This window comes from Heterocephalus glaber, unplaced genomic scaffold (assembly GCF_053883595.1).
Source record: "Heterocephalus glaber isolate CG9 unplaced genomic scaffold, H.glaber_assembly_v1.0 deba00001859, whole genome shotgun sequence".
NCBI lineage: Eukaryota > Metazoa > Chordata > Mammalia > Rodentia > Bathyergidae > Heterocephalus > Heterocephalus glaber.
Window position 1 is genome coordinate 958,762 of NW_028258500.1, and position 17,578 is coordinate 976,339.

Genomic DNA, 17,578 nt, shown 5'->3' on the forward strand with positions numbered 1-17,578 from the left:
ATAGGAAATATACTATGTTCTAAAATTTTATGGACACAGTTTGTAGAACTGATATAATTTCTAATTTAATAGATGGTTTTGGAAGAGCTACCAGTACATACTGGCTTTCTACTTTGCCATGGAGGAGATCAACAAGGACTCTCAGCTCCTCCCCAATGTGACCTTGGGTTTCCATGTCTACAATGCCATTGCCAGTGACCACTTCTCCTTGTGGAGCACTCTGCTTTGGCTGTCTGGAACAATGAGGGAATTCCCAAACTACAACTGCCAGACACACAGTAAATTTTCCACCATCGTTGCAGGAACCATGGCAGCATTTTCAGCTGAGATTGGAACACTTTTGGAACTCTACAAATTCCCACAGCCAAGTGGGCCATGAATTTTGGAAAGAAAAAATTTTTAATGCATCCAATGTCATTCCCTCCCATCGGGTCAATAGGACATATGGAGACTAGGAATGGAAATCCTTTAAATGCCTAAGACAGATTATAGGAAACTCCCTGCCTTTGGAGATAATTGAGATTAAAAAGAGAGAGAGAGGGAAGAAGTAGTTACTGTGAGCTTCAATCCATATTTATGCCTTGTGCCAGTGTGTTGATTTCCCAACTTCCTTTACCATTGATTGCTAGCAGTTCACAGCTGTGTGTTGTGGGGAATCTCCACAGCACAATCTGCACATCACAGAACATGACAGTCTCAGGAGCCTCCAGGGGTCAGTGACTCTCCAGTGTGGGTCTAGGGACATGGGGACATCTGATTTATTTGAGACAACACTGAGGGCTTAAAGTTTTAGAGATCCAAAGAGTAGCTGAAGCTCCTACAACTCTATTGAGATTCATCCACTTTGCACAAACCTGCCTTAAGTTCACCCACACAGATATCTTGAGAGGTTTCCCAGAGAAATTTCTACTACCAGGTATCAGTATCATATGTTCTTTCCTGAAGAACCTAACAACATGAAGATCAGTTAGGGGGCATAATGGATAAATAGATTTGTTACATTGGGAGCATTCTGGAAATACTGTCTTTACACAGTTACCCATTGTAGGTGATTGTATTTCTCAAGACAGTCTAGGTAACTGCAGGAATAATTTGAAGACATTCAGAGATTAACACAGTAAATACCTGTTTCTTTCTCAGAGATTACATCCAGTATTGGCTGCTGGCAGGTGGCACTAGAGCCCAAGGGAACAGGAAGGGGGTGAGGCAGACACTAGCTAAAGTTTACTCCTTCTTGACCCATCTGCCAGAAATGAAAAGAACATGTGGATCTTAAGAATTCTTTCATAGAACATCACATATACACACCCTTCCCTAAATGCTACAGAGCAGAAAACCCACAACTCTGTCTGTTCAGAATAAGAGGACTGGGGAATCTCTACACCAGTCTCACTCTTTATTCATTAGTGGTCTCACTAGCCCTATCTTGAAGGGAACTGTCTCAGCCCCTCTGCAAAGGAAACAAATCCAAATCCAACTATGATTTAAAATCATATTTTTCTTTGTTTACCCAGGTAACATATGGACCTTTTGATTCCAGCCTCAGTGATAAAGACCAATATCCATCACTCTATCAGATGGCCACCAAGGACAGCACTCTGGTCCATGCCATGATCTCATTATTGCTGCATTTTGGCTGGACGTGGGTGGCCATCTTTATATCTGATGACCTGAAAGGTGAGCTGTTCTTGAGGGACCTGAAAGCAGAGATGCTCAAGTAAGGTATCTGTGTGGCCTTCACAGAAAAGCTCCCTGCCACTAAGATAATGTATAGATCTAGTGACATCACTTTCATGTCCAGGATCAGAGTTTCATCTGCAAATGTGCACATCCTGTATGGGGAAGTCGGGAGCCTCATCACTGTGGACATCACAGCAGAATTCTATTTAACCATAGGGAAGGTGTGGGTCATGACAGCCAAGTGGGACATTGTCATGTATGAGATGAACCACATGCTGCACTCCTTCCATGGAAGCTTCTCATTTTCTCCTCACAATGCTGAAGTCCCTGGTTTCAGACACTTCCTCAGGACATCCAACACTTCCCAATACCCTGAAGACTTTTATTTCAGTAAATTATGGTTTACATTTTTTGAATGCTCTCTTCCTGGGTCATTTTGTGGAAAAATTAGAGTTTGCCCACCAAATACTTCCTTAGAGTTTATGCCAGGAAACATTGACCTGATGATCATATCTGACTCCAGCTATTTAATCTACAATGCTGTGTATGCAGTGGCCCATGTGCTCCATAAAATGCTTTTGGAGAAAACAGAAATGTTCTCTCCAGAAGATGCAGAGCATCCTGGGCTTCTTCCCTGGCAGGTAAACCTACTTCAGAAGCACAACATGCACTGATGGCTTGATATTGTTTGCAGGTATTTCAATGAGATGAACCACAAGCATATTTTCAAGTCTAGATCAGCAAAATTAAGCCAATGGAATAGGGCTCCTTTTGCACTGGACATAGATATATCTGTAATATGCACCTGCATGGGGAGAACACTGCTGCTGTGGGCTAGGATTCCAAGCCAATTAATTAGATATTATATCCCAAAATTCCAAATATAGAATGAAATGTGGTAAAATATCTAAACAGAACTCATGACAAACTACAAGGAGAACTACAACTGGTCAGTTGTGTATTTTTTTCTTGCAATGTATTAGGAGCCAGAAAATACAGTCATGAAGATTATATCCAACAGCAGCTATTTCACCCAGAGTATTGTATATGTTGTGGCCAAAGCCCTCAATGTGAAACTTTGACTAAAAATAGAAAAGGATTCTACATGATATTCTAAACTTCCTCATGGTAAAGAATTGTTTGTATATATCACCCTTTTCCAAATCTCGGGGAATCGTAGGAGCAGAGTCTGTGTTCTCATTTTTAAATGTGAGAAACCTGAGATGTACCTAAGTACATGACACCCCCTGAATGTCAAGTATAAATTGGTGTGATTTTTATCCCTAGCTTATATGAATCATAATACAAGTATTGAAGTCCCAGAGACCTCTTCAGTTAGGTTCCAGTATCCATTAGCCCACTATACCATGTAAGCCTGCAGAAAAATACACTGAGACAGAACTAGAAGAGAGAAAGTGGGGTTCCAGGACCACCAATGGTGGTGCAACTGAAAAAAAGCCCTGGCCAGTCCCAGGCACTGACTTTTATTGGCAATCAATTGGGGTAAAGGCAAGCTATGTACAGTTTCTATGGAAATTAATGTAAACAAGGTTCATAAAGGAGAAGACAAAGCATTCTCAAATTAGGAACAGAATAAACTAAATATACATTGCAATTAGAACATTGCCCTTCCAGTCAGAAGGTTTTAGTTGTGGGAACATAATTTAGGTGTGAGTTACTCTGATCTTGTCATGTAGGTTTCAGCCAGGCTCACTTCTATAAACAAGCCAATTGTGAGGTTAACTCTTTACAGCCTGCTGTGGGCATAATCAATATTACAGTCCTCTGCCTCTCTCCCTTTTAGTTTGAAAGCTGTGGCTGCATCAGGTCTGATGATCTTGGTAGGTCCGTGGGCAATATCTGGCAAGGATAGTCTCTCAGATTCAGCCATTGTATGGCTTTTAGCAGGGGTGGTACATCATGCTGCTTGCAGCAAATCCATCATCTTAGTCCATGATCATGCATTCTGGCATGATGGCCACAGCATCTTTTTATTTTTGGTTGAAAAATAAGCATACCTTGGCCCCTATGTTATTAGTTGTATTGAGTAATTTGTAGGATCATGTAGGAAAGGTTCTCTCATGTCTTGGGTTGTTTGTTGACCTTGGAAAGCCAGGGCCAGTATATTGGCTGTCTTCTTAGCCCAGTTACCTTTCTAATTCTGGTCTCTAAACCTTAGTTGTTGAACACTCAGAAGAGAAGATCCATAACATTTGCATTGCAATGAGTAGTGAGTTTAATTATTATAATTTTATCTGATATCAAGGACTTTGAAATATAAAATATAGTTAGAAGACTTATTTTTTTATCAATTGTGATTGTTCTAGTAATTGAATTTCTGTAAAATTCTAACAGGAAAAAAAGCCTCCAGTCAAGAGCCACACATAACATTTTAGCATAACACTCATGATGACATTATCTTTGTAATACACTTAAACATCTATCTTAGTAGAAAATAACCATTGTTAAACACTGTCTCCTCCAAAAAACCCAAAAACTCTTACCCAAATTGTTATCTTTTGATAGGATACCATTTAAAGAAAATATATCAGCCTATAAATGTACCTGTTATCATAAGTAGCTGGAGTGTAAGAGAAAGGCAAATATCTGAATCAAAAGGAGTTTGTTATCATAAGCAATATATTAAAAAACCTGTACAGTAAGAAACCATGAATAAACAGTACACTAGAAAATTAACAATAATAATTATCACAATTATATATATGAAACCTTATGCCCTTGAATTTAGTTTAGTACCAAAAGCATCTTTTCAATAAAAACCTTGTTGTTTTTCACAGAAAATTTACTCTTTTGAAAATGGCCAATGTAAAGTCATCACAAAAATATATGTCGAATTTAACCCTTTGATGACAACCAATGTAAATATATTATAATGACATATGTAAGTACTATTTATTGATGTAAGTCTCTTATAAGGCCATGAAAAATATCTCTTGAGGTCAGTCTGCTGTAAGGCTATGGAAACTGTTGAGGTCCCCCTAGTTAGCAAAGACTGGGAAACATTTTTATGAATCCTCTTCTCATGTAGAAGTGACAAATACATTCATCAGATTATTGAATGTGATCAATAAATGTAAAATGTAAAGACAAATATAGACGTATAAAAATGTCTCATGCACTTTAAGTCATTATCTAATTTCCAGGCTCAATAGCAGTAACATTTGATATACCTCATTGAGCATCTTTATTTGACACTAAGAAAATTAAGTGAATTTACCAACATAAATCCTTCCTAAAATTAGGGAGTGTGTAGAGTGCTTTTATTCAAGATATTGAAGAACTTAACAGTTGTTAAAAGAAAAATTTATTATTTTCCACAATACAGTGTCGTGGACCCCCATGGCTTCAAGGCTTAGTAACTTATTTAAAATCCCAATTAAAACCTGAAGAGATTTGGGGGAGGGGAGAAGACATAGGTTCTTCCATATGATATAAAAATAAATTTCACCAACAAATCTGTAGGAATAGACAAAAACAACCTATGTTGTACACTTTCTTAATTTCCTAGAGTGTAATATATACACAAAGTGCACATATTTAGTGAGTTTATTTTCATGAGATTGGATATCTCCATACATTCATGCAACCATCACGATCAAGATCCTAAAGGAGGTGCATGCCCTACCGAGGTCCTGAGTCATGCGGAAGATGCTGAATCACCCAGCTGCAGACAGGCAGGTCTGCCCACACCCTACCGAGGTCCTGAGTCACACAGAACATGCCAAATCAGCCCACTGCAGACAGGCAGGTCTGTGCACGCCCTACTGAGGTCCTGAGTCACGTGGAAGATACCAAATCACCCCGCTGCAGACAGGCAGGTCTGTGCATGCCCTACTGAGTTCCTGAGTCATGTGGAAGACACTGAATCACCCCACTGCAGACAGGCAGCCACCTGGTTCCACACTACAAAGATGCAGAGGACACCAGACCACCAGACCAAGGTACTGAGTCCTGTTGTTCCTGGCCCAGAGGTAGGGGCTTCTGAGCCATCACCCCACTGCTCCTGGTCCAGAGGAAGGGACTTACCAGTCACCATCCTTCCCGCTGCTCCCAGCCCAGAGGAAAGGGATTTTGGGTCACCTTTTGTTCCACTGCTCCTGGCCCAGAGGAAGGGGCTTAGAGGCCACCAAGCTTCACACCACTCCCAGCCCAAAGGGAGGGGCTTCTGAACCACCATCCCACTGCTCCTGGTCCAGAGGAAGGGGCTTCCAGGCCACCATACCTCTTGCTGCTCCCAGCCCACATGAAAGGGCTTTTGGGTCACCATCACTACCGCTGCTCCCAGCCCCTGTCCCACCTCACCCAGCTCAGAGGAGGTAATCCATGCAGGAGCTAACAGCCCCCCATCCCAGTTGAAATGAGAAAACATGTAAATAAGTCTCAAAACCAGACTTCAAGATCATCTCCAGCAACCACAAAGGGAAATGAGATGGACCATTCTGATACTCAACAACCTGGACCCACTGAACTGACAACAAAGGGGGATCTGGAAAAAATGAAATCGGAAATAATTTCTCAGATAACAGGAGAAATTGTGCCGCTAGTGCAAGACATAATTAATAAATCTAGAGGGGAGCTCAGGAACATGATGCAATCCCAACATAAGAAACAAATGGAATCCATAAAACAGATGAAAATAGATTTCCAGGACATGAAAAACTCCATTGAAAGTCTACACAGCAGAATGAGCCAATGTGAGGACAGAATTTCAGATATAGAAGATAAGATTGCAATTAGTGACCAGGAAAAGAAAAATTGCTTCAAAATTATAAGGCAACATGAGAAATCAATCCAGCAGCTGCTAGATGATGCAAAGAAGAATAACATAAGACTGATTGGGCTCAATGAAGAAACAGGAGAGAGTGGAGATGACATAAAAAAAACTGTTCACAGAAGTAATGGCAGAAAACTTCCCAAGCAGGGGAAAAGAGCTTGACATACAGATAAGTGAGGCATATAGGACTCCAAATAGCCTTGATCAAAAAAAATTTACACATAGGCATATAATTGTTAAGATTTCAGAAACTCAACAGAAGAATAAAGTTCCACAGTTAGAGAAAAGAAACAAATCACATACAAAGGAAAGCCTATCAGAATCACAGCAGACTTCTCAACACAAACCATCAAGGCAAGAAGAGCTTGGAGTGACATTCCAAGCCCTAAAAGAAAACAGCCTCCAACCCAGATTGATGTTCCCTGCAAAACTATCTTTCAAAATGGATGGAGGAATAAGATACTTTCATGACAAAGAGCACCTTAGGAACTTCGTGAATACCAAACCAGCACTCCAAAAATTTCACACAATATCCTAGGAACAGACATTGAGGATCACAACCCCAGGAAGCAAAGCAGAATGAACCCATCTGGCATGACAAGAAATTAAATGTAAAGCGGGAGAACCCAACAAAAAGAAAAAGTCATGGCAATGACAAGTCAATACTTTTCAGATATAACCATCAATGTTAATGGTCTCAATTCATCAATCAAAAGAAATAGACTGGCAGAGTGGGTCAAGAAGCAAAATCCAACCATATGCTCCATACAAGAAACACACTTCATTCAAAAGGAAACTCATAGACTGAAAGTTAAAGGGTGGAAAACAATATTGCATGTGACAGGAACCCAAAAAAAGCAGGAGTAGCTATCCTCCAGGCAGATCAAGTAAATTTCAAACCAACACTGATTAAGAGAGATGAAGAAGGACACTACATCCTTGTAAAGGGAAGAATCCAAGAGGAAGAGATGACAATCATAAATATCTATGCACCAAACACTAGTGCACCCAATTATATAAAACAAATATTAATGGACAAGAAAAATCATATATGCACTAATACAATTGTAGTGGGGGAAATCAACATCCCACTGTCACAAATAGATAGATCAACTAGACTAAAAATAAGTAATGAAATACAAGAACTCAATTGAACTCTTGAACAAAGGAACTTAACAGATGTTTACAGAGTCTTCCACCCCACAAAATCAGAATACACATTCTTCTCAGCTGCACATGGGTCATTCTCCAAAATAGACCACATGCTCATACATAGAACATGTTTAAGTAAATGAAAAGGAATTGAAGTTATCCCCTGTATATTATCAGACCATAGTGAGATGAAATTGGAGAACCATAGCAAAAGAAACTCAAAACATTTCATAAACACTTGGAAATTGAACAACACACTTCTGAATAACCAATGGGTTACAGAGGAAATTAAAGAAGAAATCAGACAATTCCTTCAATTAAATGACAATGACAATACAACACATCAGAATCTATGGGACACAATGAAAGCAGTCTTATGAGGGAAATTCATAGCAGAGAATACTCATATTAGCAAAACAGAATGAGCCCAATTAAACAACCTGATGCTGAACCTCAAGCTTCTAGAAAAAGAAGAGCAAGACAACCCCAAAACTCATACAAGGGAGAAAATTATAAAGATCAGAGGTGAAATCAATGCAATGGAGACTTAGAGAATGATACAAAAAATCAATGAAGCCAAGAGTTGGTTCTTTGAAAAGATCAACAAAATTGACAAATCTTTAGCCAGCCTTGTGAGAAAAAGGAAAGAAAAGGCCCAAATCCATGCAATTAGGAGTGAAAAGGGTGAAATTACAAGAGACCCAGCAGAAATACAGATGATCATCAATACTTATTTCACAAACCTATACACCAATAAGATGGACAACACAGAAGAAATGGACAGATTCCTACATACATATGAATTTCCAAAGTTGAACGAAGAACACCTACAAATTCTGAACAAGCCAATGTCAACCAATGACATTGAAAATGCAATTAAAAACTTACCAACTAAGAAAAGCCCAGGCCCTGATGGCTTCACTGCTGAATTCTACAAGATATTTAGAGAAGAACTACTGCCATTACTGTTTAAACTCTTCAATGAAATTGAAAGGGAAGGAATACTCCCAAATTCATTCCTGGAAGCAAGCACCACCTTGATCCCCAAAGCAGAGAAAGACCCAACTGAAAAAGAGAACTATAGGCCAATCTCACTAATGAACATAGATGCAAAAATCCTTAATAAGATACTGGCAAACAGAATGCAGAAGATCATCAAGAAGATCATACGCCCTCATCAAGTGGGATTCATCCCAGGGATGCAGGGATGGTTCAATATACGAAAATCAATCAATGTAATACACTATATTAATAGATCCAAGGACAAAAACCATATGATTATCTCCATAGATGCAGAAAAAGCATTTGACAAAATCCAACATGCATTTATGATAAAAAGCCTACCAAAAATTGGAATAGATGGTCTCTACTTCAAACTGATAGAAGCCATCTATGAAAAACCAACAGTCAATATCATACTAAATGGTCAAAACTGAAATCTTTCACACTAAAATCAGGAACAAGACAAGGATGTCCACTATCACCACTCTTCTTCAATATAGTTCTGGAAACATTAGCCATGGCAATTAGACAAGAGAAAGAAATAAAAGGAATAAAGATAGGGAATGAAGAAGTCAAATTGTCATTATTTGCAGATGACATGGTATTCTATATAGAAGACCCCAAGAACTCCACCAAAAGTCTTCTAGAATTAATAACCAAATTCAGTCAAGTAGCTGGTTACAAGGTCAACACACAAAATCAATAGCTTTCCTCTACACCAATGACAGACTTACTGAGAGAGAAATAGGGCACATAATTCCTTTCACAATAGCATCCAAAAAACTGAAATACCTAGGAATCATCCTAAGAAAAGTAATCAAAGACTTCTTCTCTGAAAACTATGGCACTCTTAAAAGAGAGATTGAAGATGATATCAGAAAATGGACAGACATCCCCTGCTCCTGGGTAGGAAGGATTAATATAGTGAAAATGGCCATACTTCCAAAACTGCTATATAGATTTAATGCAATTCCAATTGAGATCCCAGCAGCATACTTCATCAACCTTGAGAAAACAATCCCCAAATTCTTTTGGAACAAGAAGAGGCCCAGAATAGCAAAAGCAATTCTAGGTAACAGAGACATGACAGGGGGTATCACAATCCCCAACCAGCAACTATACTACAAAGCTACTATGATAAAAACAGCATGGTAATGGCAAAGAAACAGACTTGAGGACCAGTGAAACAGATTAGAAGATGCAAAAAAAATGCCAGACACACTCAGCCATCTCATCTTTGATAAAGGAGCCAAACACCCTCACTGGAGGAAAGATGGCCTCTTTAAATAATGGTCCTGGAAAAATTGGGCTTCAACTTGCCAAAGATTAAAACTAGACCTGTATCTCTCACCATGCATTAAACTAAAATCAAAATGGATTAAAGATCTAAATATTAAAATAGAAATTCTGAACCAGTTGGAACAGAGATTAGGTAGGACCCTTGAAGACATCGGAGTAGGAAAAGATTTTATGAACAAAACCTCAGTTGCCCATGAACTAACACAAACAATCAACAAGTGGGATCTCTTCTTATTAAAAGGCTTCTGCACAGCAAGAGAAACCAGTAGCAGTGTGAAGAGACAATGCACAATGTGGGAAAAAATCTTCACCTGCTCTTCCTCAGACAAAGGTCTCCTATCTCGAATCTATAAAGAACTTAAAAAGATCAGACCTCCCAAATTTAAAGACTCAATCCAAAAATGGGCATCTGAAATGAACAGACATTTCTCACACAAAGAAGTAGAAATAGCAAATAAATACATGAAAAAATGTTCAACATCACTGGCCATTTGAGAGATGCACATGAAAACAATGCTGAGATTCAACCTCACTCCAGAAAGAATGGCTGCTATCATGAAATCAACCAATAACAAATGCTGGCGGGGCTGTGGGGAAAGAGGAACCCTGCTCCACTGCTGGTGGGAGTGTAGACTGGTGCGAACACTGTGGAAATCAGTATGGAGATACCTCAAAGAACTAGGACTGGAAGTCCCATTTGATCCCACTGTTCCATTGCTGGGGATCTTCCCCAAAGAATTCAAAGAATCATACCACAGTGATATATGTGCGCCCGTATTCATAGCAGCACAGTTTGTAATAGCTAAGACTTGGAAACAGCCCAAATGCCCATCAACTGGAGACTGGATAAAGAAAATGTGGTTTTTTTTCATAAAATGGAGTACTACTCAGCCTTAAAAAATGAAAAATTAGAGACATTTATAGCTAAGAGGATGTACATTGAGGTGATACTCTTAAGTGAAATAAATAGGCCACACATGTGTAAATACTGAATAGTTTCTCTGGTGTAAGAAACTGAAAGTGTAAATAAGGACTAAATGTCTAATAGGTAATGTGAAATAGGAAGAAAAGGGGCAAAGGGTAAGGAAGTGAGAGGGCTAGGGGTAAGGACAGAAGGGAATGGGATTAATATGAGTAAAAGGAAAAATAGGAACAAAATCTTTGTAAATAAGGAGGAATGGAGGGGTTGAAGGGAGGGCTGGGTAAGGGTGAAAAATAAGAACCAAGAGAGATTATGTAAAGGTGCAAATTTCCTATGATGAATGTCATTATATTGGATACCTAAAATGTACAATGATTAGAATGAATATTCAATAATGCAAAATAGGAAGAAAAGGTCCAAAGAGGTAGGGGTAGTGGGAGGGGCAGGGGATAGGAAAGGAAGGAAAGGAAAAATGATGAGAAATGGAAAAAATGAAAATAAAGTCTTTGTAAATAGGGAAGCGTGGAGGGCATGAAGGGAGGGCTAGGAATGGGGAAAAAATAAGAACCAAGATGCATTATATAAAGGTACAATTCCCAATGAGAAATGTAATTGTGTTGTATACCTACAATGTACCAATAAAAGAATTTAATACATTTTTAAAAAATGATCCTAAATGAATTCACTCATATAGATCCCTTTTCAGTGGAAAAGATTGACATGTACCAAATCCAAAACGAACTTGGAGCTCAGAGTTGCAACCAAGGTTGTGCAAAATGCTGCACAGGAGCCAATATCCTAGAATTGTTGTGATTGGTTTCCATTACTCCCCCACTCATTCATGGGGAGAAGAGTTCTCACTTGGACCCAAGGGTTGGTGAACACCCAAATGGAACAGACCATCTATCAAAGATGAAACTTGAGTGTACGGTGGAGGGAAAAGCATTGCTTAGTACACATTGGTTTTCCACCTCTAATTTGGATGAATTTCTCATTTTCAAACTGAGGCCTTTCCTCTAGCTTCATCCATTCCTGAAGAAAATTGAATTCACAAACGGTGTGAGGATCCACATTTCCTTAGATGACAAAAGATACCATATGGCACAATATGACATTAAGAACACTGTGAATTTCCCAACTGGTCTTGTGTTACTGGTTAAAGTAGGACAATTTGTCTCCAACAGTCCGCATAATTAAGCCTTGGTCATCAGTGAAGAGATGATAGAATGGCCTGTGGATTCACAGAGTTATGATTCCTTTCAATAGTGGATAAAGCAGATATATGAATATAGTCTGAGATCAGACTAAATATAAGCCTTTAACTCGGCACTAAATTCACCTTTAGCATCTGACAGATATTCTGAGCTAATTCTAGTAGAGAGAGCAAGTTTATACCAACAATTATATTTTATCAAGCTATATTTATTCATATTGCAGTGAATGAAAAAGGAATAAAGATAGTGAAAAGGGGTGGAGATGAAATAATAGGTAGATACCACACATATCCATCCAAATACCCCAAAACCCTTGCCATACATTGTCAGAGTCTTTACTATGCTTTGAAGGACTATAAAATGGCAAGTCTTAGACTGAAATAACATTCACACTATTCCTTTTTTCCTTTGTCCTTTGGCATAAGATTTAGTCTTCAGCTTTTGTTCTACTTAGCATCTCAAAGCACTGACAGGATGTAATGTCACCTTTATATGCTTGAACTATCCCACACAATTTTAGAGGCAATTTATACAACAGTCATGCTCTGTATGCAACAGACTGTTAGTGTGCAGAAAGCGGTGCCCGCCTTGATTTTGAAGTACAGAGAGGCAATAAATACACATACAGTTCATAACGTATTCTCTTCATTTTGCTATTGCATCACTCTTTATATTTCTTGGAGGGAATTTTTTTCTGTAGTTAATTTCAGTGGTTGACCAAGTTATCATGTCATTACATTCTGCTCTCTAGAACTTAAAAGATTATGTTCAATCAAGTGTGATGCCATTGTAAAATAATCTCCAGAGTAAACCTTCTTTGAAGCATTAACACATAAAGACTTAACACTAAAGATTTTGGAAGAGCCAGGGATTTAGCTCAGTGGCACCATGTTGGCCTTGCAAGTGCAAGGTCCTGAGTTCCATCCCCAGTACCACACACACAAAAAAGATTCTGGAAGAAGTTGATAAATAAGAGAAAATAGTCAAGCAATGTAGCTGGTGACATATTAAGTTAATCAGGGAACTGTGTATTATATTTGGCAAATAGCTTAAACAAACAAAGGGAAGTTAACCATTGTTATCCTGAATTAGATGTCTAGGTAGTATCAAATTGGGTAAGGATGGGAGAGAGGAAGTGATGATCTCATAGAGAAAGTCAAATTTCTCTCTGATGAGAAGGGAAATATTTACATCAAAGCTAAGTTGCTAAGAATGTGCAAAATCATGACCAGTGCTTCTCTCTTCCTCTTAGACTCCTCAGTCAGTGTGTAGCCAGAGCTGTGGTCCAGGATTTAGAAAAATTCCACAGGGAAGAAGACCTGCCTGCTGCTTTACTTGTGTATTTTGCCCAGAGAGACACATTTCCAATCAGACAGGTAGAAAACATTAAGCTACACCATAATAATTGCCCCTCCAATACATTTATTTTTTAACTTCGATCACTAAAATATGTCCATATTCTCATCTGACAGTGCACATTCTATTATGCTCCTCAGAGGCACTGATTCCAGTGGTTGCCTTTCTTTGCCATCCAGGGCTGAGTCAGATGGATGGCATTAAAACATGAGTCTCACGGTGAGCCATTCTAAAGACTGTCCAGGGAATGTAAGATGTATAATTCCCCTACCTATCTGCCGGTGCTTTGAAGTTTCCCACTCAACAGTTTCCATAACAAACTATAAGTACATACATTGTTGTTTTTTATTGGAACATATTTGGAATGCTTTATAATTGCATTCATCTGAGGAATGTACACTCATTAAATAATAAACTACATAAAATATTGTGGAAATATTCCATTATACAGTGTGCCATGTTCACAGTCTTAAGTATGCAGAGTTAATATAAAGATAGTATAATATCAACTTTTATGTTATGGTACAATAAGAAAATACAAAGACACAATATTCCAGTGAAAGATACAATCATCTGATATCTCTGAAAGTAACTTCTACACATTTAAATTTATGCAGTTAAAAATCAAACAAAATGCTTTTGTAAAATAAGAAATGTAGGACCAATTTTAAAATACTTCAATGTTAGAAAGTTACAGAATAAACATTGTAATTGTTTGAATTCCTGCAAAAGTACTGGGCCATTCCAATTATATCAGCAGGAAGCATCATTTGGTTTTATTCACTTAGTAAAGCTAGTAATTTTTTCAGTAAAAATAAGTTACCAAAAATTACTTCTCTTCCTTGTGACAGGTTTGAAACATCAAAGTAATGCATAAAATTAAAAAAAAAGAAATAAAGGATTTGGAATGTGTGCTGCCATATTCACCTGCTTGTCTGTGTCAAGCAGATCTATGGGCAAAAACCAGGAGCACCTGGTGACTATGAAGAGGGATGAGTATTCCAACAGGAGAAACATGAAAGACAATCTGTATAAACAAGTTCATAATCTTGTCCTCTTGCAAGAGATTTACCTACAAAATCTAAATAAGAGCCCAGCATGGAGTTGCAGTCTTGTAACACCAGCTACTTAGAGGCTCTGAAGCAGGAAGATTGCAATTTGAGGCTGGCCTGAGTAAGTTTTCAAGACCCTGTCTCAAAATGAAAAGCAAAAGAAGCTGGGGATATAGTTTACTGTGAATGCATGTGTTAAATCTCCACCTGAGTGGGAAGAAAAAACCCTTAGGACCCTTAAAATGGGAGTAGGAAAGTTCCTTATTACTTCTGTAAATAAATTTTAAATTGAACAAAGAAATGCCTGTTAATAGAGCTGTGCCCCATGACTGCTTTCAAGCTCTATAAAAGCAGACGTGAACATTTGCAGCAATGATCATCATATATACTAAGCTCTCAACTTATTGTATAACACATTATAAAAAAAGGTTAGGAAATGATACTTTCAGTTGTAAGTGCATGAAGTTTTTAGAAATACACATATTCTTCACTAACTGGATAAAAATATCAGTTACTCTAAAGTGTTGTACACCAGCAATATAGTGGCATACAAAATACAAGTGTTTTCAATTCACAGTTTTCAATATTTTTATGAAAAATTTCCTGGAATAGTCACAGAAAAATAAATATGTTACATGAAGAAAGACTTGTTCTTCCATGAATTAAGATCAATTAGTTAAAACACTGAGCTTGTAAGAAGACAAATAAATATTTCTCCATCTGAGTATAGATATTGGAAAGCCTTAAATTCAATTGCACTAAGTGACTATTACAAGTGTGTCTACACACAGATTTTCATGAGGAATAGGCTGTGGTGTGGTGGTAACAAAGGGGCTGAGAGAAGTCCACAACCCATAGCCTTGATGACATTAATAAATCAGAGCATGATGTGACCTCAAACCCCTCTAGTGTTGAGGGTCCATTTGAAGGGCTTTGATATTAGTCACAGCTGAAAGCTTTCTCCCTAGGTTAGGCATGTACTCTGATGGATCTCAAAACTACATATGAGCCACCGGTACTCATAGTGATATTGCAAGGCTAACCACTTTGTTCAACTGGGCAGAAATGAAAAATTTGTGAAAAAGAAATGCTGAATCTTTGCCTTCTCCCCAGATTCAGATCAGTGTACATGGTGTCCAACACATGAGTACCTGAAAAGAGACAGAGATCGCTGTCTCCCCAAGACTGTGGACTTCCTGTCCTTCACAGATCCCCTAGGGATGGCTCTGATTTGCACAGCTCTGTGTTTCTCTGTTCTCACAGCTCTGGTTTTGGGGCTCTTTGTGAGACACCAAGACACTCCCATAGTCAAGGCCAGTAACAGGGCTCTCAGCTACACCCTGCTCATCTCCCTCCTGCTGTGCTTTCTCTGTGTCTTCCTCTTCATTGGCCATCCCAACACAGCCACCTGCATCCTCCAGCAAATAATATTTGGACTTGTGTTCACTGTGGCTGTTTCCACTGTTTTGGCCAAAACCATCACTGTGATTCTGGCCTTCAAAAACCAGAACAATCAATCAGGTGGTTACTGGTGTCAGGAGCCTCTAATTTTCTCATTCCCATCTGCTCCCTGATCCAAATTATTCTCTGTGCAGTCTGGCTGGGAACCTCTCCTCCCTTTGTTGACACAGATGCCCACTCTGAACAAGGCCACATCATCACTGTGTGCAACAAGGGCTCCCTCACTGCCTTCTACTGTGTCCTGGGATACCTGGGCTCCCTGGCCCTCCTGAGCTTCACTGTGGCTTTCCTGGCCAGGAACCTGCCTGAGACATTCAATCAAGCCAAGTTCCTGACTTTCAGCATGTTGGTATTCTGCAGTGTGTGGGTCACCTTCCTCCCTGTGTACCACAGCACCAAGGGGAAGGTCATGGTGGCCATGGAGGTCTCCTCCACCTTGGCCTCCAGTGCAGGATTGCTGGGCTGCATCATTGCTCCTAAATGCTACATTATTTTGTTAAGACCAGTTAGAAATTATCTGCATGGGTTCAGGGATAAAGCACATTCTAGCAAAAAGAAAATTTATTAGTTAAAAAAAAGTTCTTCATAAAATATAGAGTGTCTCTAGGCAAATCTGCAACATTTTTGTCTCAGATTTTAGAATGAATCATGGCATTTACTTCAATAATCAAGGGACTCATTTTTTTCTACAATAGTCTTAATGTTACCATTACCTGTAACAATCACCTTTTTACTTTGAATTTTATTTTGGAAATTTTTTGTTTTGTAAATTCTGCAATAAATTCTTATAATTTTGCTTAAGATGATTATATTATATACTTTTATCTGGTGGTCCATTTGTTCTTCTCAATCACTTTTATGAATTACTCATATTATAACTCTTCTCTGCAAAACATTATATTTCAGAATTCCCTAATGTATTTCATTATAGTTTTTCCTCTTGCATAATTAGTGTGCCTTTAATATGCTGATTAAACTTTATTCTGGTAACTGGGTTTGTATTTCCTTTCTCACACTTGACTACCAATATTTCTGAAGCCCTTTATTTTCAGAATTTCCCTCTTGTTTCCTTCAGAATCCTAGGATTGGTTGATCATATGTGATATCAAATGTTCTTGGGTTTAAAATGGCAATGAATTGAATTTTTATGTTAAATTAAGGATAATTTTGCAGTGCTTGCAGTGAATTTTCATATCAGTGGTTGGCTAAGTCTATTTATCTTGTTTAAATATCCTTTTATAATTGGAGACTTCTGTCAACAAGTTTATATCTTGTTTTACGATTTTACACACACCCAAAATATTGTACACAATAGTTTTTCTCCTCAGATTTATTCCTAAGTTTTTATAACTTGTTGTTAATGCAAAAAGAAATTATTTTATCTGCCATATTTGAATGTATTCAGTGTTTTATAAAGGAACAGTTATTTGTTGAATCAAATAACCAAATTATTTGGGTGTACATTTGTGTTTGTTGAATCCCTTGGATTTTTAATGCATATGATCTTGCAATCTATCATACCTTTATCTTCTTTACTCCTTCCTTGCAGTTTCTTTGTGATTTTCATTACACTGCCAATATGGTGTCTTGTTATAAAGATGATCAGATATGTATTATATATTCCTCAGAATTTTCATCAGTTCAT

General features: G+C 38.2%; 2 pseudogenes; both read left to right on the forward strand.

The window, feature by feature from the left end:
• LOC110345683 (vomeronasal type-2 receptor 116-like) overlaps window positions 1-16,501 on the forward strand; it is a 75,829-nt pseudogene extending 59,328 nt beyond the window's left edge.
• Window positions 119-13,468, forward strand: LOC147820562 (vomeronasal type-2 receptor 116-like; annotated as a pseudogene).
• Window positions 16,502-17,578: the final 1,077 nt, after the last annotated feature.